Source organism: Cydia fagiglandana, chromosome 18 (genome assembly GCF_963556715.1).
Source record: "Cydia fagiglandana chromosome 18, ilCydFagi1.1, whole genome shotgun sequence".
Taxonomy (NCBI): Eukaryota; Metazoa; Arthropoda; class Insecta; order Lepidoptera; family Tortricidae; genus Cydia; species Cydia fagiglandana.
This window is the reverse complement of record NC_085949.1, coordinates 8,748,479-8,771,255: the sequence shown is the minus strand read 5'-3', so window position 1 is coordinate 8,771,255 and position 22,777 is coordinate 8,748,479. Positions and strand designations below refer to the sequence as shown.

Genomic DNA, 22,777 nt, shown 5'->3' with positions numbered 1-22,777 from the left:
AATACTCTTGTTTTTTTTTTAACAATTTTTTCTTGAATAAAATACTGCGTAATCTAATGTTTATTAAATTACTAAGCAAACGAGGTTTAAGATAAGACTCTAAATCCGGGATTCCCTTCGAAACGGAAGGCTAAACTGGAAGACGGAAGCATTAAATCTCACAAGAAATGCCAACATGAAACTGTCAGTACCCGGGATGTTTGTGCAGTCACGGCGTTTAAAATATCCTCTGATGGTCATTAACCGGACACCAACCAGTGTCTTATCAGTGGCACCGCGCTGACGGCCTTATCGGGCCCGACCGGGATAATAGGAATACCTTTATTGTTGTAGTTGTCTTTGTTAAATCTCTTGGTAGTAGAATGGAACATAGATTTAGCTCTGGAGCTTTTTATTAGTGTTCCGTGCAAAACTTTGTTCACGGAACACTTATGGGATCACTTCGGTCTTGTTAATTGTAATGGAAAATACATGATACCGAAATGTTGATGCCAATTTTATCGTACTCGGATACAGATAAATTTCGTTAACAACGTTTAAAATTTAGGGTGCTAATTTTTATTGTCTTAATGCACGTAAGGTCTAACTAGAAAGCGTCGTTATTGACAACGGACATTGGCACCATGCTTAAAAACGTTTCAAAATATTTTGGCCTTTTCCACACAACATTTACGAGCAACAAAATTCAGAAGATTAATATTTTCCAAACTTTCGTTTCAAACCGAGATTATTTAATTTTTGTAATCATATAGCACAATTTCCAAACTTATCCAATTACGTTTGACTTCAACAAACTGCGACAGTAGCCGTCACTGTATTCCAAATTACATGTTGCTAACCTTTTATACCGCTTCTCAAAAATAATTGTCGTAGCACTAAAGTTCAATAAGAAGGAATAAAGCCTACTATTTCGTTTCTTGGTAAACCTACCACCGCATTGCGTTACCCGAAAACAATAAAATTTGACCTGTATCATTGTTGTAACAAGTATGAACATTCTTCGTTCACGCCATAAATGTATGTTTACATTTGACGGCGTGTCCTGCTGAGGCCACAACGATCAGTTTGTACCGGCTTTGTATCGAATGATCATTCATTTTCCGCTAGTCGACAGAAATATATTGTATTGTAGGTAATGCCAGTCTATTAAAATACTAATCTTCCTGTCCTAATTTACGTTCCTGTCTTTATACGGTAATTTTATTCGTACAGTACATGTCGACATATTATATTATACAGTGAAACCTGGATAAGTGAGATCTCAAGGGGCGAGCAAATTTGTCTCACTTAAAGAGGTTTTCCACTTACCCAGGCTCCCAGTTAGCCAGGTACAAATAAATTTCTGTCTCATTTACAGAGGGTTCCATTAATAGAGGTGAGAATAGAGTATATTTCAGTTATAGAGGTGGTTAATAGGGCATTTAGTAATTATCTTTAAAAATAAATAAGGTAAAATAATCATTGTCCCGAAATATTTTTTTAGTCTGTTTAAATATTTCTTTGAATTAATTTTGAATGATTCTCCAAAGGATAGATATTTCAAAATTAAATTAAATTTGATACGAACTTCAATGCGTATTAGAAATTTAATAAATGAACAATTTATTATTTCGTGTTACTTATCAAAATTTCAGCTTTCGTTTCGATAGTTTTAACTACTTACATAAATTAACTAAATCAAACTTGAAGTTCTTTAGACACAATTAGGCAAATGCCGAATTTGTGGATTGACTAAGAGTTAGTAAGAATACGGAAATTGTTCAATGAAGTCCAAGTTAGAGAGGTCATCGATTGACGTTATCTCAGATACAGAAGTCAATTCCCTATAAAATTCCAAAAAACAATTAGGAAAATGTAATCTTATAAATATAGTCTCAGTAAAAGAGGTAAAATACACTCTCTGTCTCAGTTATAGAGGTAAATGTGACTATAAAATCACAATAACGAATCCCAGTTATAGAGGTTCGTTTTTTCTCAGTAACAGAGGTAATTCAGTGCTAAAGTGTCGGGACCGCGCCATGAGTCCCAGCTATAGAGGTTTCTCACTTATCCAGGTCCCACTTAACCAGGTTTCACTGTATATGATGAATAATAAATATTATATAATATTAATAAATGGAAGTCATCGGTAAATTAACATAATATATCTTCAATCTTCATATTGTTTCTGCTCCGTTCGGATTGACACACGTTATAAATAATTTTAATTTAATCTAGGCAACAAACAACTATAACCAACTCCTAATATGCTCTGAGCCTAACTACATTTCATTGTTTCATTATAATAACAAATTATACATTCCTATCGATTTACATGTATTACGGCATAAATATTTACTTTCTCGAAGCGATGACCCAAAAATTGTTCGGCACTTAAGACTAAACAATGAAACCAGAAGGGTAATAAAGAGTAAGCACGTGGTCAGGTCGTTGGCCCCATGGCCAAAACCCCCCGCTGGCCCGCACGTGCGTTTGTTTAACTGTTTGCTCGAAAAAATTAGATCCCTGGTAATAGGTATGGGAAATATGGGAAAAATAGGTCAGTGCGTTGAGAGATGTTATTTTGAATCTTATGACCTACACATTACGATATCATCATGACATTTGTAGCAAAAGTTTATGTGGGCGTTCGTTTTCAAATATGTCTATCGGCCAAAGCTAGAGTCGACCACCTTAAAGGCGCATTTTGTTTGAAGCGGGAACATCTGCCCGAGGCTCTTCAGCTTTCGTCCACCAATGAAATTTGGGGGCGGACCACTAGAATTTCTCTTGAAGTTTTTTGTAAAAAAAATGTGTATGGGTATCGGTCATCTGTTTGAAATGCAACGTCTGGTCATGTCCTTTAGGACCCCAGCAGGTAAACGCAGTTATTCGATGCTCGACTGTCCAACGAAAAACCCCCACGCTATAGTGAACGTCTCTAATATTTTGGAGCCCTGGACTAGTACCAACTGTTGGAACAGGAAGCTCAAAATATGTTAGTCCCCGTATGGTGTTGATAGCTTTGTAGACTAGGAAATAAGTATAACTTATAACGCCACTCCAAAGATGCGCAAAAGGACACTTGTAAACTACTTTTAATATTACCGACCATATTCCAATACAATCGAGCATCAGTTTAGGCGACAATAGTTGAACGCTCTTACTGATTTAACTATAAAGTCGAGTTCATTTAGGGTCCATATTGGGTAGCATAATAATTGATTGTCCTAATGTAATGTTACGCATAAAACTCATTTCGCATAATTGTTATTGTGCTGGAAATATAAACCTAACCTAACCTAACCTACCCTATTCTATACAACCTATGCAAAATATTTTGGAAAATACTTCCTGTTTCAGCTGGAGAAAAAATATGCAAAAAGAGATTTATGCGTGACATTGCATTATGACAATCAATTATTATGCGATGAGATAGGATCCCGTTCATTTATATTTAACCAGTTTGTCCGCGTAGATATTTTTCGACCGCATTCAATTACTACTCGAACGTAAATTTTAACTGATATTGTTTTACATTCTCAAAGCTAAATAGCCGACAAGTCAATAAAACATTTGTTGTGCATCGGGTGCAGCGACGGTTGAGCATGCTACATCGTTTTCAAATGCAGTCCAAGATATTTGACCAGTAACTCTAAATTTTTAATATATACGTAACGTGCCTAACAATACGGTACAATTTACAATGGATAGGAAATCGAAAGGAGTAGCTTTTTTATACTATAAGTAAACCACCAAGAAACATCTGGCTACACTCACTTAAAATTGAATGCATTCTAATGACCCAACTCAAATTCCTAACCTCGCAGTTTCGGTTCTAAAATTAAATCTTTTGACGACTGGCCTTTTTTCTGATTGTGAACAATGACAGTTACTTAACAAAAAAAGGATCTTTGTTTCTCATTGGTCAACAAATTAGGGGCGGGTCAACTCCAAAATCAACGTTTGCAAGCGACACTGTTTTGAAACTGGTCGACTCTGGCTTTGGCTGATAGTACTTTTCTACACGTTAAAACGACAGTTATTAATAAAGAGAATAAGCTAATTTAAAATTAGTTGCAAGTGATGCTTGTTATAAAGATCTTATATTATTCTTCCTTTTTTTCTCCCAATTTTGATCAAATACATTAAATAAATTTGACCAAATTGTAATGTTTATGCTAGCCTTTTTGATGTTACTGAATTTATCATAAAACTAAAAATTAGGACCAAAACAAGCCCCTGGAATTCCCTAGAACAATTCAACATTATGTTGCTCCTTCAAGCGATCCAAAGCTAGCATGGGCACCATTTAGTATTTTCACAGAGCAATGACGCTGTCGGAAAAGCTTCAGACGCTCAATTCGATGGCTCGCCATGCATTTTCAACAAACATGTACTAATCATGTAAAATCTGAATTTACGCATACATTTGGCCAGTTTTCTGTTGTTACGAGTTACAACATCACTGCACGATATTAAAAACCCTCTTAATCAAGTAAACACTTCGTCATTAGACATTTAGTAGTGACGCTAAAACCGTTGCAATACAACACGAGTCACGTAAACAAAAGCGCTTGAACCATGTTAGCTGAAGGGTCCTCTGATCGAAGCAAACAGGGCTACCCTTCCGACTGCTATCTATGGAAAGCGTTCACCGCAAACTATTAGTGAGATCTATGATTGCGAACAGTTTTATCGGCTGCCGGTGTCACAGTTCTTCTGGTTCACGTGAATGAACGGTACCCTTGCTGGGTAAGCAATTGAATACTAATCCAGGCCGAGTGTCCGTCCCAGGGCCTTTTGTCCGCCCGCCTGTTTGCCCCCATCCTCTCGCAATCAACTCGGAAAATACCATTTTGCCTCATTTATTTAAGAGCTTGCTTGACATACAACAAAGGCATTTTCATTACGTCCTTAAAAAAACAATTCTCTTCGACTTGGATTTCCTAATACATAATAAAAGAGTCACAGCATAAAGTTATCTTGTCACATCGCTCTCTACACTTGTTTATCATGCAATTCATTAAATGAAACGTTTCGTTCTCCCTTTGACTTTCCGTACCACCCGTTGATTGAATATTTATAAGACATGATATTTATACATTGTCGATATCCGTTTAATAACAGTCTCTACTAAAATTAATCATGCGGGAGTAAGTAATTGCGTAAACTGTTGACTCGATGTAATTAAGCTTGTTTTTGCTTACGGCGGTCGGGTATCAAACGAACCGCCTGTACGAGTTTCCACGGTTACAGCAACTACATGTTACATGATGACTTTCTTCACATTAGATAGCAATCGTAATCTTAGAAGCCAAGGCTAACTTTTTAACAGGACGCCTACATACCTAACTATGAATGTGTTTTACTATAGTTAAATTCCCGAGTAAATTCTGTGGTCTTTCTTGATTTCGCATACTGATAAGTACTTACAACTTTTTCTGGTCTGGTTATGCTTTATGCTATCAATCAATTGGTCTTCAACAAGTAAGTAAATAATCATCACAACTACATAAAACGTATAGTTAACGTACTTATCTCCTAGCTTTGAAGCAGACTAGAGTTCTAGAACGTAATTTATGGAGTCGTAAATAAATGTACAGAACGACCAAAATAGCGTGTTGTTGCAGTATACGGGTGTTCTACTCATTTCATACGAGCTCCATAGTAAGGTACGAAAGGTTTTTGGGCTTACGGTGCGATGGGACATGCTAAGTCCCCTCTTGGGGATGATTCATTGACATTACGGTATTCAACACTCTTATGGGGCGTTTGTACGAGTATTCGACATTAGCTATTTCTACATTATTCTGCCTTTTTACAAGCTTTTTTTAATTTGCAATGTTTGTACTATTTTTGCAGTTGAGTGACTTTGGTGACATATGCAGGGTTTACAGTCCCGCCCGTCTGTCTGTGTCTTATATCTCACGTGGGTTATCACTACACTGTATAAAACAAAGTCCCCCGACGCGTCTGTTTGTTTCTGTGTTTATATGTTTATTCATGAACGGATTTTCATGCGGTTTTCACCTATTAATAGAGTGATTCTTAAGGAAGGTTTAGGTGTATAATTTGTTAACCCGTGCGAAGCCGGGGCGGGTCGCTAGTACGAATAAAACATAAACAAATGATGTAGTTACAACTTAGCCAAGTGTGTAGTAATGATTGGTCAGTATAAAAATGATGTTACGCTTAAATAGTAAATAGTATACGCAACGCAGTTCGCGTGACGATGTTCTATGCAAACGATATTCACATGCTCTGGTCCTAATCATGATAGCATAAGTACATAGTATTTCGCTGGAGGCAACAACTTATTTAGACACACAATTGTAAGCTCTACAACTTGGTAATAAGAACAGTAATTAGTAATATTTCTGTACAATCGGCACCCACAAAAAGGAGCGGTTTTTCACACTTCCGCGCCTATCTGCGATATGTAGATATAACGGTTTTTTGTAGAACGCTTGTTAAGTTTTCTTTGTATGAATTGTTGTAACCGTCAATTATCTTGCACTAAAAAAGCTCCCAGTGCACGGTAGTAACGAACTGTTTATTATTACGTGCCTGCATCAGAATTGTATCCAAGTACTGAGGTTATCAGATTTAAGACTGCATCGAGCAAAATCAGCGAAAAAGGCAGTCACCGTTTAGTCGCTAGCGTTCACATCTCTTGATAAAAAAAATTATAATAAATGTCATTAATATCCCAAAGAGTGTGTTTACAACGAATCACCCTTGAAAATCTGAAATGTTTTACAATATAATAAATACACTTATGCAAAGTTGTACCTAAAACGTGATGAACGAGTGTCAGCGTTTAGTAAAATTTGTATAAAAAAATCGATGCTCATGCTATAAAATCGAGTGATTTCGAAAGCCAGATAACTGGACTACAACGAATCAGGCTTTTCCTATTTTTCCTCTTAAAGGCTACAGTGAAATTCAATCGTAAACGTAAACTTTCGTATAATTTCCATACATCCGCCATATCTGTCAAATTCTCCTTCTCCTCAGATGCCCGCTGTGGGCCGTTGGAAGCGGACGCGTACTTCTTTTTTCCAAGTTGACAGTTCGATTTGGCATATATATTGACAGAAATTCATGTCCGTATACGAATGATGATACCAGTGAAAAACTGTGTTCAAAATTAATAGGGTAAATAAATAACGTCACACGGAGATCTAGAGTCATTAAAATTTCGATTTATTTTTATTCACGAGTCATAATACTTAAAAAATATGACAAATTATTTAATAAAATATATTAATACAACCAAATCAGTATAATTAGCTTCTTCCTAATTCACTTAAAATGAAAAAAGTTTGAAGATTTGTTATTTCTTATTGGAATAAATTTTCATTGTGCTGGTATTCATATTACGTCATTTTAAAAACATATATGACATAATGTCAATATACTAGATAAACAATTTATCAACAAAATTCTTCACATTTTAGCCTAAACAATATAAACTATTAAAATTTTATTTATGAAGACGAAGCAATGTTGTTCACATAATTTCAGCAATAAAATTCTTAGTTTCAACCAGTTTTGTTGCTATTCTAAGATCTATCATGTGCTTTGAAAGTTAATGCAATGATATATCATCAAGAAATTGAAATCAAGACTCGACCTGCAGTTTCAGCGGGTTTTTGTGGCTATATCATCAGTTGAAAGAACGATATTTAAAGCCAGTGGCATCGCAGTGGTCTGGTTTACGAGTACCTATATTGGTTTCATGTGACGATGTTTATATAAATGTATCTATCAAACAACAACGTGCTTTTATTTCATTGATATTCGGTGCAAAACGATAACTCAGTAACGAAATAAAATTATCAGAAATGAATTTGGGTTTTTTCAGTGAACGTTTATATTTATGAAGTCGTTTATGAGGTCTTATGTCTTATCGGCGTGGCTTTGGCCTTTGGACATTTTTGTAATGCTTTGTAATAAGGTAGGTGAGGTATCTAAATCCCTAATTGTAATAGCTTTTTTTGAATGAATTACAATTTAATTATTTAAATAAAAAAGTGGTCCACAAACATACACATCCGCTTGGTCCGCTAAAATAATTTAAGTGCCCTACATAATAGGTATATTTAAGATTAACAATCAGTAAACATCATTAATTACGCTCAAATGCTTATGTTTCAGTACAAATTGGGTGAAATATTTCCGACATAAAACCTAAAGGTAAAAGTACAATTTGCTAAGTAAACTGTCAATCTAGATTAATTATAATAGAAAGAGTCTTATAAGTTAGCTTACTGAAGATTTTGAATAACAAATAGGTACTAAATAAAATACAATTTGTTTTTCCATGACTCATGTAGGCCGTATTTTACTATAGACCATTTTAAATCTAAGATGAAATTAATTCATGATAAAAGCTAATAAGGCCCGGTAGTATTTTCTGTTATTCTTGAACTTGTACTATGACTAATTGTAAGAAGGCCCACTGTCAGTGCCAGTAACAAGGCCCGGTTCCGAACCAACATGGTATGTTTTTTTTATAAAATGGATTTTTCAAAAGCTGTATTAAGAAACATGAACTAACTAACTAACTATTTTGGCTCAGCGATCCAAAGAGAGTCTTGGCCTCCGAAACGAGAGCGTGCCACCTGTCCCGCTCCTGCGCAACTTCCTGCCAGTTACTGACGCGAAGCTGAAGTAGATCCGCCGCCACACTGTCTTCCCAGCGATACCTGGGCCGACCCACCGGACGGCTACCAGTCGGACGTCCCAAGAACGCCTTCTTGACAGCCCGATCCTCTCCCATTCAGAGTAGGTGACCGAACCAGCGAAGTCTGTGCGCTTTCGTTTCGCCGATGATATTGGGTTCGGCCACTAACTCCTCGATCTCGGCATTTTTCCAGATCCTCCAGGTGCCGTTATCTCTCTGAATAGGTCCCAGGATCTTGCGATAAACTTTTCTCTCTGCTACCAGGAGCTGACCTTCTTCTTTTAGTGTTAGGGACCAGGCCTCACAGCCATACATTAGGATAGGCCGTATAACGGTTTTATATATCCGTAACTTTGTATGTTTGCTGAGAAGCCCGGACACCAACACTTTGTGGAGGGCTGCACTGCACCGCAGGGCGTTTTGGATGCGTATTTTGATCTCCTCCTCTCTGGTGTTTGTGTCGGTAACAGTAACAGCAACAGTAGCAGTGTAGCAGCAACCACTTTTTTCGAGTAGATAGATGAGATGATTTCTTATATTTTTAATAATAAAACTCCTAGGTTTAATTCGGTCTGTCTACAAACCGCATACCTACCATTGCCCACCACCACACTGTTAACTGACAGTCCGTAAACCTTATTACAAAAGGCATAAGGTCCACCGATGGACAGTTAAGAGCGTCGCCGTTTTGAACCTATCTTAATACAAAAGTCAACAACGAAAATAATTAATTACCTAATACGTCACATACCTATGACATGACATGAACAAACAAGGAAAGCTATATATAAAAAAGTGTTTTTTCTCTGTCTTCTCACAAAGGAAAGCTGTGACAGTTTGAATTCCTCAAAGAAGGTTAGTAGTTAACACTAAACTCGAAGCAGCACCTTTAAAAAAACATTAGGGGTCACTGACCTGTCCCAGTAAATTGAGGTAGTGTGCGTGAGCTGCGTTTGTGTGTGAAATGGGGTAATTTGACAGAATCTGAAAATTTACCCTCCTCTACGCCCTCTTAAAGTAATTCTGCTCTAAATTTCAGTCAAAATTAAGAACTTTGTTGGTTGTCAATACAAACGACTGCCAATCGTATCAAATACCAGATGTGCCTTATCAACAGACAAACCGTCAAAGTCGGCTTTTCCCTTATGTACGAAGCTTTTTTTAAATACAGTTATTGTGTTTTTTTTTAAACTATGTATTGTATTATTGCTCAAATATCTTATTTAAATTTAGCTTGCATATCGAATAAATATTTTTGATCTTATTTCAACCATTATATGGAAATATTATTTCCTTAGCACAAAGTAAACTGTCACTAACTTATCGGAAATATGCCGCCAGCTGTTAGCGATATTAAACGCAAATACACTGCTCATTTGTATACACGATTTATACACTCTACAAGTAATATATCCTTGTATGATAAACGTATGTATGTACCTAATACATCGTACGGTGCAACTTGGGAGTCATTTTAATTAAGATTGACGGTAATAGGGCAAACATTGTCAAGATTTATTAACTCTACAACTTGGTCCAAGTACACTCAACAACAATGTTTCAAAGTCTTGCCAAAAGTTTCATAATACTAAATTAGATACACCACTCTTATAAATTAACTGTAATTTCCTTTATAATATTTTTTTAACAGTTGTAATACGGAATTAAGCATGGTGTTCACTTGAAAGACGCGACGAAGATTTACTGCCGCGCCAGGGGTGCGAAACTCCTGACTTCGGTCAAACTCGGCTCCGCTCGGCTCAGCATTGCTCCGAGCAATTATTAGGGTTGGCACCACTTGACTTCCTTTTGCGTGCACGACCACAGATAAGATAATCACTTGATTTTTGACAACCCTAAATAGCCGAAAGGGATAGTGTCATATATTAGAAAGGGCCAGCATGATTCGACCCTGAACCGCTGTCAAACTTTGTTTTTGTAGGAAGTTTCCTTTCTGTACGGTGGTACTATTAATTATTCTGTGGCCGCGCGGTATTGTAATATTAAATATAATAATTCGGGCATGTATTCTTCCGAACTGAAGGTAGCGTATCTGCTGTAGTATTACTCTGTGTTGAAGCTAGTGACACTGGTAAATTATCCGGTGTTCGGAACGTGTTCTTGTCGGCATTATCGTAAACAGGCCTCCATCGTAAAGATCGCCGTGATTGCACGTTTTACGCTTAGACCATAGACAATTTAGTCTTTTTTACAACAACGTTCGTGTTTGATTTTGATAACCAATTACAAGACAGCGATTTCACGGTGGATTGCAATTACGGCGAACACGGCGTATACATCACTTATGTGCTTGAATTTCGATCTACGTCGTAAATCAGGGCTTAATAACGACCTCGAGCTACGTACAGAACCTAACATCTGCCTGATCCTTTTAAGTTTGAGGTCCAATGTTTTGAAGTCCACGTTTTAACCTAAGACAGTTGAGGACTAAATATATTGTAGTTAGCTCGTATTATCCACAAACGCCACAACAGCTGAACATGTACAGTCAAGGAATTTAAATTCCGACCCATTTCGTACTTTGTCACAGTGACAATCAATATGAAAGCCGCTAGAGACCTCATACGGTTGTCACTGTGACAAAGTACGAAATGGGTCGGAATTTAAATTCCTTGACTGTACAGTATCAGTGTAGATAATTCGTCTTCCACATTTCCTCACATATTTGAGTTTCGGCAATGTATCTAAAACGTTATCCGAAACGGCTGGAAACCTCATAAATCTGCAGAATGCAGTGTTCCGCTGCAGGCGCTTTATCTATTCCCAAAATATTTAGTCTCCAGCTCCAGTCACCTCCTTATATAACTTGATCCCTAGTCACTTAACAACTGTGCACATTTAGATGTCAGACTTATGTTGGTCTGTCCAATGTTGTCGGTGTTTTTAACAACGGCCCGGTCTGTATCGAACCGGGACCAACGGAAATTGCTCATTGCGCACACACTTTTTAATAGTTTTTAATGACCATTTCCTTAATGAAAGCTTAATGGGCGAATATGGTCTGTAAATTATGTGATAATATGGGGAAGTTTAAATATTTTACGGTGCATAGTGCAGCAGTTATGGTTTCCCTATTATAAATATCATACTTTTGTTTGTTTTCCTGCTAGTCCAAGAATTATATGCACCTATTACACTTGACACCTACTGAACTGAATTTCGATGTTCAGTGTGCGGCGCGGCACATGACATGCGATCAAACTCATTTTGCCAGCCTCAGCCAATAGTGATGTATGGGGATATTGGCGATCCAATGCCGGCCGCTAAAATGGCCGCCTCGCTAAAATTCGCCAGCAAAGTGAGATTTGGCAGTCTCGAAATGAATAATCCCAGTAACAGTATATAGATACTATCGATAAAAACCTCCCCTACAAGACAATTATCATTTTCCAAAGACATATTTTTCTTAATCCCGCCAAAGAAATAATGGCCGCCATCGTGGGCCCCCTGGAAAGCTCCCGCGATAAATCCTAATTCACTCACTCACGCGACCTGGAGTTCGGCAGTTCCTTGCGTTTATCCTTCGTTAATGCTTAATAGGTTGGCGTGCTTCAAACTGAGTAATCAATTGCAGTTGTTGGGTGCAGTTTGTTTCTTGGTATGTTATTTTATTTTAGTGAAATTGTAATGTTGATGTTCGTGAAGATCCGGTGGAAATTATCTTTTCTATACTATTTTTGCTTGTTGTATATTGTACCCGAACGTTTTGTTAATATTAACAAATGTTATCTTCGGAACTTTACAATTTCGACAATTTTAATAGCCCGGATAGAATCATCCATAAAAACGCATTACCGGATTCGCCGGTGGTGATCCAAGCACCGACCGCCGCTTCCGCGCCATCTGTTTTAAATTTAAATCAAACTATTTAGTATGACAATCGCGCGCATCGCGAAGTTCAAAAACCTCGATCTTTTACTGAAAATATCTGTCACAAACTATTTATACAGAAAGTCTCAATTATTTTCACCTAGTATATACAAATTGTAGATATCCAATAGAATAGAGCTAATACTAAGCAAATGTTAAGCCTGCATGAACTTTGATACTTCTAAAAGGTTTGATACAAAATGATGATTAATATGCTACATACAAACAGCGACACTCTTTAACTGTCCATCGGAGGAGCTTATGCCTTTTGTAATAAGGTTTACGAACTGTCAGTTAACAGTGTAGGCGATGGGGCGATGGTACTACTCTACATAATATAAAATATTTTACTCTAACTACTCGTACCTATAAGGTTGTTTTTTTTCTTTCTTTGTTTGTTTTATTAAATATTGCTTGACACGGGTAGTATTTTAAGCCGTATTATATTATAATCTGAAATTGCCTCGAAGTTTTGAAGTCGCTACATTGCCATCGCGTGCTATATGCAGTGCACTTTCTGCTCGTGCTTATTTCGTGAAAAACTTATGATGGTATAATGTGTCGATATAAATTCGAACGGTACCCGTCATTTTCCGGTGCACGCGCCAGCTAGGAGACTGACGGTATCCAAATTATCATACGTTTGTTTAATAAGTTTAATAACTGTATAGTTGTATACTCGTAATGTGTTTTTAATAGCTATTTCGTGATTTATGATCGCACTATTAACTTACGTAGAGTACAGAGTCAGTCATACAAGAAACACTAACGCGCTCAACAATATTTTATTTATTTTGAGTGCAACAATTTGTCAAAAACATATTATTGAGAGCGTTGGTGGGGTTATTCGGGGATGGTCTAGAACGCAAAATGACTAGTGTAACATTTTGCCTATTATATCGCTCTTAGTCTACATCGCAAACGGTCCAGAACGCAAAATGCCTACATCATTTTCCGTCGTTTTATCTTTACGTTAGCGATGTCGCTACCGCGGGGCTCCTATTCTGTGCGGTTTGGCCTTCGGCCATTTGAAGATTACTAACGAACCTAACCTACCTGAGTGATATAAAAAATTGGTCATTTTTCGTTCTAGACCGTTCGCGACTATACCCGTTGGTGTCGTAAAAGTTGTTTTTTTCCTAGCTGTACATATTGTAACTATGTTTCCAGGTAAAATAAGTTTAAATTATAAGTTTGTGGAGATTGGGGATAAATACATATACTTCCCTATGTAACTAACAGCTAATTTTAGCCTTTTATGTTAGGTAGGTACACGACCTACACGTACAATTCTTGCATGTTACAAAGAGATAATCGTTTTTAATTTGTATTGTTACCTGTCCAATTGTTATAGTGTCATTGTACACCGGCCCGCATATAGGTTTTATCTATCATCATATTGTTTAATTTTCTATTGAACCATTTTCTCATCATCAGATTACATCACACTTGCACAGTTAGATATAGTATAAAAAGTATGCGCGTATTATTTTATTTACTATACGATAGGTTATGGACCCAGGGGCTCGTAGTAGTTATTTACGATACAAGTGCGGAAAAGAGGAATTCGCACGTGTATCGTACAACATTTTACAGTACATATGGCCCTTTAAACTTTTGACATCGCACGAAAAGTGCTATTTTACGCACTAGTGCGGAAAATAGGACCATATGTAATTATTGATTTGTAAAGCAGCATTCGAGATACCTATAAGTAGTATATAATAAATATGCGATCTAGTCCCGTTTAGTTAAAATAATGTGATATTGATCACAAAACCCCGAGATCAAACATTTTATAATTTTATATTTTCTCTTATTTTAACTAAGCTAAGCTAAGCATTTTAATTATAGAATAAAACCTTTCCTGTTCGAAGCTTGAAACCCAAATATTATGCCTCGGCTCGTATAACATCCAAACTTCCGAATCATCTCGGAAACGGGAAATCCAATATTATGGTATAAACGGTAAGTATTCCACATTGCATTTCGCAAATATTTCCTACCGGTGACCTAGATATGACGGTAGGGGAAAATCGAAATTGCAATTTGCACCTCCAATACCCGCCCTGAAAATCAGGCGAGGTGTTGGTGTATGGCTTAAAATGTAATGCCATTGGGTATGCTCTATTTCCGGAAACTTCAATGACCTATATGTGTAGACAACCAATCGTACCTAATACCTGCATCGTAACGTAAATGACAGACTATGTCAAAACTTGATGTATAAATATAAATATTATAACATGCGTCGTTGTGGCTTATGCATTGTATTTTTGTCAACTGACAACACACACACACTGACAACTGCTGGTCTAGTATCGATGAAGAATGTTTGCGATTTAGGAAATTAATTTACTACCCCACTTGCATACTTTTAATATCGTGATACGTGTCTTGATTAAGGGCTCATTTAGACGGTGCGAGAACTAACTCGCATGCGCGAGTTTCATTACATTGCGTTATTTGATCTGTCGCCTGAATTGTTGTAACCTCAATGTTCCGCAATGTAACTAAAATCGCATGCGAGTCCGCGCGCCGCCTAAATGACCCCTTAACCCTGCTGGTTATTTATATTTATTAGCAATATTTTTTCATTTTTTCAGATTTTTGAACGATGATTCAGCCGTAACTTGCCGGAGCAGTATCTCCAAACAGGTGAGCGTTTGACAAGGGTTTCACCATAGGTAAACTGAGTGACGTTACATGTCTATTCTATCCGCCTCCATTGAAAACAATCCTGCAATGCAACCGAGCGTTCAAAGCGAATGTTTAAGGTTGGCTATTTTATTTATATGTATATCTTTGATCGTCGTGGTATAGCTATGTACCTACATATGTATATAATTGAAGGTGCTTATAAAGATACGGACAGCAAAGAGTGTTCTTTCTTAAACTATTCTTTATGAGTGTTACTAAGGTTTAATACCACGAGTTAAACTATTAAAAGATTGATAGGCTATGAAGCTAGGCTTTATTCTTGGGAAAACTCGAGCACTTAACCGATGTTTCTGGGTTATTCTAATAATGATTTATTCGAATAAGTAGGTAGGTTATATTGTAGGTACATATTTAATATCTACATTTCAAACCAAAGAAAGTAAGTTAAAACTTCTCAATGCTAAACTATTTATCACTGGGCGATATTACGTTGATATTACGTTACGTACGGACCCGCGTATGTCCTTAAACTACGTCCAAGACCACCGGTGGACGGGCAGCAGCGTCCCTCAAATTCGGTGTACTCGACTGCGATCGCCAACCCGCCTGCCAAGCGTGGCGATTATGGCATTCACCCCCCGTAAGGGGGAGGCCTATGTTCAGCAGTGGACATCTTATGGCTGAGATGATGATGATGATGATATTACGTTGGCTACAATCAGTAGGTAGATAATTACCATTAATTTTTTTTTTAATCAAATATGTATAACAAACTGTGCCTTGGGTGTGTTGCATACAGCCCATCTTTCTCAAGATACGCTTTTAAGGGTTCAAAAGCATCCCATATTCCACTGACAATAGACAATAGCTGTTTGTCATTCCGGTTGCCCGCCAGTAAAGGAAACACATACGTGTCGAACGGTGCCAAAGGAATACATCAGCCTTAATTATGGTACACCTGACGCATGCTGCTTCTCTTTCCAACTTTAAAATTCTACACGAGGATAACCGAGAAAAAAGAAGCTCGACTTATTAGTATACACTTTGCCTAAATACATTATGCGCCGTGGGTCTCACTATAAACTTGTGACGTTTTTCTTTTGTATGAATCTAGGTATCTGGTACTAATGACGTGGGTGGGAATTAGGTGCCTTAAGATCAGTTTATAGATGTTAATGTATTCAATTCACTGTATATTAAACACGGGGGTTAATTGTGCCCATTGAGTAGACAAGTAGCACAAGTACGAGGTGATACGTACAAATTAAACTCATGTATAATTCATGCTATATAATCTTTGATATTTGCGCTACCTTCGCCAATTTTTAGGGTGGTAAAGGTATTACCAATTAAGTAGGTAATATTTATCAAGGGTTAGTTTCCGGCAGTATGTTGAAACGTTTGCTTCCGTAACTGTAACTTAACTTCGCTTGGCTGTGGCTTGTTCGCTGGCTTAGCTTGACTCTATTAGAGAAATGTATGTACTAGTTGTACTTATTATAATATGCTGCCAACGGGCAGTCCATATTAAACTCATAAATCACTGAATTTTTTAATCATCTAGTAGCAAAACCCCCATTAAAAATCAAGCCATGTTTACACTACTGTAAAGCGGTCCCATAAATAAAGCTTAAAACGTAATTCACCCACTGTGCGACACTCGGGTTCGTTAACCCTAAACTGCTGGACGGGCATAATGGGCCGGAGAGCTGTCCTATCATTCACAAAACTTTTTCTCTTCACTGTGAGCTCGTCCCAAGTATACCTTGGCCCCGAGATTCTTAATAACTGTGCGTAACCAAGGTATAATCTAAACTGGTTCACTTGGAGCAATTTGCTTAGTGATCATAGTGAATAAAGGCCCAGCTCTCGTGCTCAAGTGTGGCCTAGTTTCTTTTACAGACGAAGCCACAGATTCAATCTTGGTTCTAAGCCTGTAGTGTTCAGGACTATTGTCCTGTATTAGGTACTTAGTTGCCGTGAATGTGAACGCCCCCCTTAACCCCCTTATTCATAAAATTTTATAAGCATCAATTAGTTAATTTTTGTTTTATCCCTTATTTACAAATACGTAAGTCAAAATACTGTTATGAGTACAAACGATTTTATGAATGACGTATTAACTATCTGCGCTTTCTTCGTATCTAATATCACTGGACGCTTTTTCGTTTTTTCCTTGTGTTCCAAAATTATTCAACAATTCATCTAACTTTCCTACTCTCCGAATTCTGGTGATTCATGTCTTCTTTCTAATAAGTAATCGCTATAGGTAATATGGGTGTGTCTTTTGTCATACTAAAACTGCATCTATACGAGACGAGAGAGACATTATAAAATAACTGACGACCACGGGCCCTCCTGATTATAATTTAACTTATTTTGTTAGAAGAAAAATAAATGACAGCTGAATCCGTGTTCCTGTCAGCCCCATTTTTTTGTATCTAGCCCGTGCTGATGTCATTCTCGTCCTGCGTGGGGTGTTAAACGGATCATTACGTATTTGCTTTGTGTTGCGTGACGATTATTTTATAGGGCGGATACTCTACTCACCTTCCCCACATATTAACTAACATTTCCCGTTTTTTTTAAGAGAAGCTTGTTTTCTTTAGAGCAAAGTTTTATTTATTTAACACTTAAAATATGACATAATTTTTTATGAATCCAGGAGTTGGAGATTAATTATTATCAATTCCAACATAATTAACAATTTAGTCACAGCTAAGCTGAAACACACACACACACACACCAATATGTGCAAGCTACTTATACTGCTGAGTTTACCTAGTATACCTAGGTATACCTACTCTGATGTGCAATTTTGATTTCGTCATTGACCGTCCAGAATTAAGACTTTTTTTTCAACATTTGACTAGGTATACAAATTGGTCAAATCTAGTTTAATAGAAGATGTTAATTTAGTTCATCAGTTTAAGACTTGTTTACAGGCACAGCTAACGGCTCTTTAAACAAAAAAAAATGTAAGTATGTTGAATGCTCTTTCTTAAAAACATTTTTTTACTTCCTCCCGCTCTTGGACGGCTCGGCCCAATTCGCTTACAAGTGGCCTGGCCTGACTCAGCACTATTGCGTAAAATAGTTTCTCGATTAACTAATTAACTCAAACTAATTTAACCATCCCAACCTCAATAACAAGTTTACATTGAACACTCTCTAATATAGCTTTTGTAATAAATATTCTAATGCTTGTTAATGGTACTTAATTAATTCATTGACAGGAAATCTTTACAGTGTATATTTAAACAACAAATTTCCAACTCAAATGTAAAGTTATGTGCATGTGTGTGCGAATACTAACAAATTAACTAGGACTGTATTGTATAATATATCTCCACCCTTCCTTATTGAAAATACATTGGAGCTGATACTAAGAAAAATATTTTCAATGCAACAAATATTGTCGGGTGTAACGCCCTGCACCGCCTACATGCGCTGCACATTTCAGCGCTTTGAGAGCGAAAATGCACGCAGACTCATCCATTGCGGATGCCGCGACAATCTCTTTGATACGCGACAGCCCTGCAAACCTATAATGTGGGTATATTAGCTTATAAAACTGTTTTGTAAATATTTGTTGTAATGTTCCGATTCACAGCAAGCAAACGAGTAAATAAACATTTATAATAAGGGTGTAAGTATGTAGAATATAATTAAAATTCGCGAATAAGTAAGCCATGTGCTGAGAAGAACTACAATGAATATTATATACTAATGTATAATGTTTGTATCCAAATTAAAATTACCGTCTGTTCTTCCAATTCTCACATACAACATCAAGAAAACAACAAAAATAGACAACACTATTGGGATAACGAGGTGGGTTTTGCGGGTTTCGAGTATATCCTAAACGTTCACTTTAAATACAACTGTTACAATGCAGCATTCACAATACTCCAGGAAAGATACGCTTACGTTAAACATTAATTAGTAATAGGCAATTTTTTTTTATTCCTGTTCTTTAGATCATTTTAAGATACTTTATTTTCGAATCCAACCAACTTTCTCTCCGGAAGTAGGTAAAAAAAAATAGTTTAAAAAAAGAGCCGTTCTTGTTTGTTAAAAATAGTAATAGTATTTTTAGTTCGTAAACGTGACGAAAATAATATATATAATGAGTCGACAATGGAATCGGTCAAAATATTTACACGAAAAATAACTAATTCAATAAATGGCGGGACCTCACGGATATACGTCGTAACTTGATATAAAAAAAAAGTTATAATTAAGTCTTTGATTTAATTACCATAAAACTACTTCATTAAGCTATTTATCCGAGAATCCAACATCAATATTATTTGTATCACTTGTATATATATTTACGCCTTAAACGTGCTAGAAAAAATGGTTATAGATATAATTTCTAGCAGACTTTGTTCTGATAACGTTCAAAGTGATATTCAATACATAATCACACAAAAACATGGTCAATGTAATAAATAAGAGCAATTTAACAAATTCGCTAAATGAAACTACCAAATTTGAACTCTGTGCGCTAATGCTAAGGATTACATTTCCTTGCGGCGCGCGGGGACAGTTTCAATGCGGGCGGTGGCGGGAGTTCGTGCCAAGGACGCGTGGATAGTATGTAGGTAAGTATGTACTTAACTACAAGTTGCTACAAGTGACAGGCCAATTCGAACGTGCGCGGGCGTCTCGCTCGCACCAAATATTTGTGCGGCCAAGTCTGAGCGAAATGAACGCGCGCGTGAATGATAGCTAATTAAAAATAACTGATATAATTTCCAATATTATTTTAATATTGGTTGATGTTCAAATTATATACGTCAGTAGTCAACGTTATGACCCACTACAAAAATAAAAATTTCGCATGACTATCGTTCTTATTTAATTTCAGAATGGCATAGTGTGGAGTGGCATTATAAAAGGAATACTTATTATCGTAGTCATTTGACAGTTTTGGTGACACTTCACATTCTGTCACAGCGAAGTGTGTAGGCCCACTCTTTAATTTTATATTAAAGTCTATCCAACAACTTTGTCAGTAGAAAAAGGCGCGAAATTCAATTTTTCTATGAGATAATAACCTTTCGCGCCTAAGCGTCTGTATACTTTTTGACGTGAAACGTAGGTAAACGTCTTTAAAAACCCGTAGAGGGGCTCGGATCAAAAACCGATGTAACGAAAAAGTGTTATGGCGCGGCGGCTTATATCTCCGAAACTATAATATCTATAAACATAGTTTTGATACAGATGTGTAGAAGAAAGTAGCCATTACTCGGAACAGCACGTGCCGCTGACATAGATGGCGCTGATTCTGCGCTAGACACGACGTATTCGGAGCAAAAATGACCCCTATTTTCAGTGTTCATTTAGTAATGACTCATCAGCCCATTAACTGATTTCGGTAAAATTCATGTCATTTGATAGATCTTACTTTATTTTAATGAAATATGAGAAAAATAAAGTACGTGGAATTATAATAAGCTGTTAAAAAATAAAAATGTGACAGTTTTTACAGATTTTTTATCACTGCTCTTGTTTGAGGCCACCGTGTGCGAAAAATAGGGCGCAAAACTGACAAAATATACCTGAAATAGTAAGATAAAGCAATAACGGTTCTTTTAATACCACATTCACCATAGTAATACATGCTCATCTCCTCAAATAATGCATTAGCATCTAAGGCGGCGCGGCGGCGCGAGTTACTTTGATAGAACACATATAACGTATGACGGCTGCTTGACAATCCCGAGTTCCTAATGCTAGTAAGTATATAGTAGTGATGTGCCGACTATTGATTTGGCCGACTAGCCGACTAGCCGACTAATCGGCGCTCGAATGGCCGATTAGTCGGCCGACTAGTCGGCCAGATCATTACTTTCGTATAAGTTCAGGTGAAAAACAATAGTTTTGCTCTTTTGGTTGCGCTATTCATATATTAGCTTGGCTAAAAGGTGTTCTCTACAGGTTCAAAGACCTATCACAAGAATCCTCGTTCAATTTCTGTCTTTTTTTTATTTTGCGATCCTGAGCAGGTAGGTACAACTTGTAGGAGGTATTTCCAAGGCTCTATTTCTCGTACGTAGTCGCCAGTTAAGAACCTATCCCCTGTGGTCAGCGTCTTTACGAGCAACATGGCCTGTTTATATGTCTCTAAATTTTACAATAAAATTAATAGTTTCCCATGGTTATGGCTCCACCATTACAAAAAAAAACTGAATTATAATAAAATCCTTTAAGTATAGAACTTAGCCATGAAATTACACGAGAATCAGTTGAGATCGTAGAGGAAAACACCAGCCCACCACCATACGATAACGATTAAACGGTCAATTATATGAACAAAAGTTTTCCCATCTTGAATAGGTATTTTGGTAAAATAGACATAAAACATATGGTAAATATTGACTGTTGGTTTCTTACTTTCCGTTTTTCTTTCACTAATAAAGTGCCGACTAATCGGCCATTTTTGCCGACTAGTCGCCGACTAATCGCCGACTACAAATGTGGCCGGATAGTCGGCTTTCCCGACTAGTCGGCGACTAGTCGGTACATCCCTAGTATATAGTAATCTTAGTTAGGTACTTTCTGATGTAATGGGTAAAACATAATTTAGAAAAGGTCACTTCTGCGGACAAGAGGTACTATAAAAGGTAACGACTGTGGTTCATATATATCCCGTTTTTCTCATTTGAGTCTCAAGTATTGAATGAAATATTCTGCCTGTAAAGGTGCTGCGTAAAAAAATGCTTTTAGATTCCCTTAAATGCGATGGCTACAGGAAAGACACGAACGAGTTTGCTATAAAACGTGTATTACCCGTATAAAATATCTATTCTCGTAATTTTGGTTTGTTATTTACAAAAAAATTGTACCTAATCGTTACATTCATTACTCCAAAATGAATTGATCATTTAATTATTTAAATAGGTGTAACGCTGTAATTAATTATTTTAAAATTACCCATCACATGCCGCATTCAAGTTCATCTAGATACAGTGAATCATTATGACCCCAAATAATCTTTACAGATAAAATTTAGATATTATCCAAAATTATTATAATACATTGACATAGATATCTAGGGACTGGCTTTACGGACAATAATAATGAGGCATGACAGGGGCCAGTACAGCGGTGTGACACCGCTACAACGCGATTGGTTGATGAGTTCGCATCACGCGCGCTATCACGCGTCGCAACTAGTTGCGTTAGACTTCACGATTGGCTGGAATTCGTGAGTCACACCGCTAAACTAGTACCATTTTTAGTGCCCGTAAGGCCAGTCCATACATATATACGTTAATGTTATAATACATCACGCATTCGCGAGATGTGCGACTTCGGTATTCAAACACAAAGCAATAGTACAAGAGTCTAACTAAATGCGAAGGTCGAAGGCTGCGCTCTACGTAAGGCCGAAGGCAAGAAGCGTCCAGGATGTCAGTGCTTTAACACAGAACAATATTACAAGTGTCTAAATGCGAAGGCCGAAGGCCGAGCTCTGCGTAGGGCCGAAGGCCCGAAGCGTCCAGTCTGTCAGTTCTGTGTTTAACCACTGACATCCTGGACGCT

The 22,777-nt window shown here is 37.1% G+C and overlaps 1 protein-coding gene across 1 annotated transcript in view; it reads left to right on the top strand.

Annotated features, from left to right (window-relative positions):
• Window positions 1–22,777, top strand: part of LOC134673530 (myosin-I heavy chain) — a 130,667-nt gene that overhangs the window by 22,344 nt on the left and 85,546 nt on the right. Inside the window, exon 2 of the mRNA XM_063531530.1 lies at window positions 15,169–15,220. The gene's annotated coding sequence lies outside the window, so the exon portion shown is untranslated. The remainder of the gene's footprint in view (window positions 1–15,168; window positions 15,221–22,777) is intronic.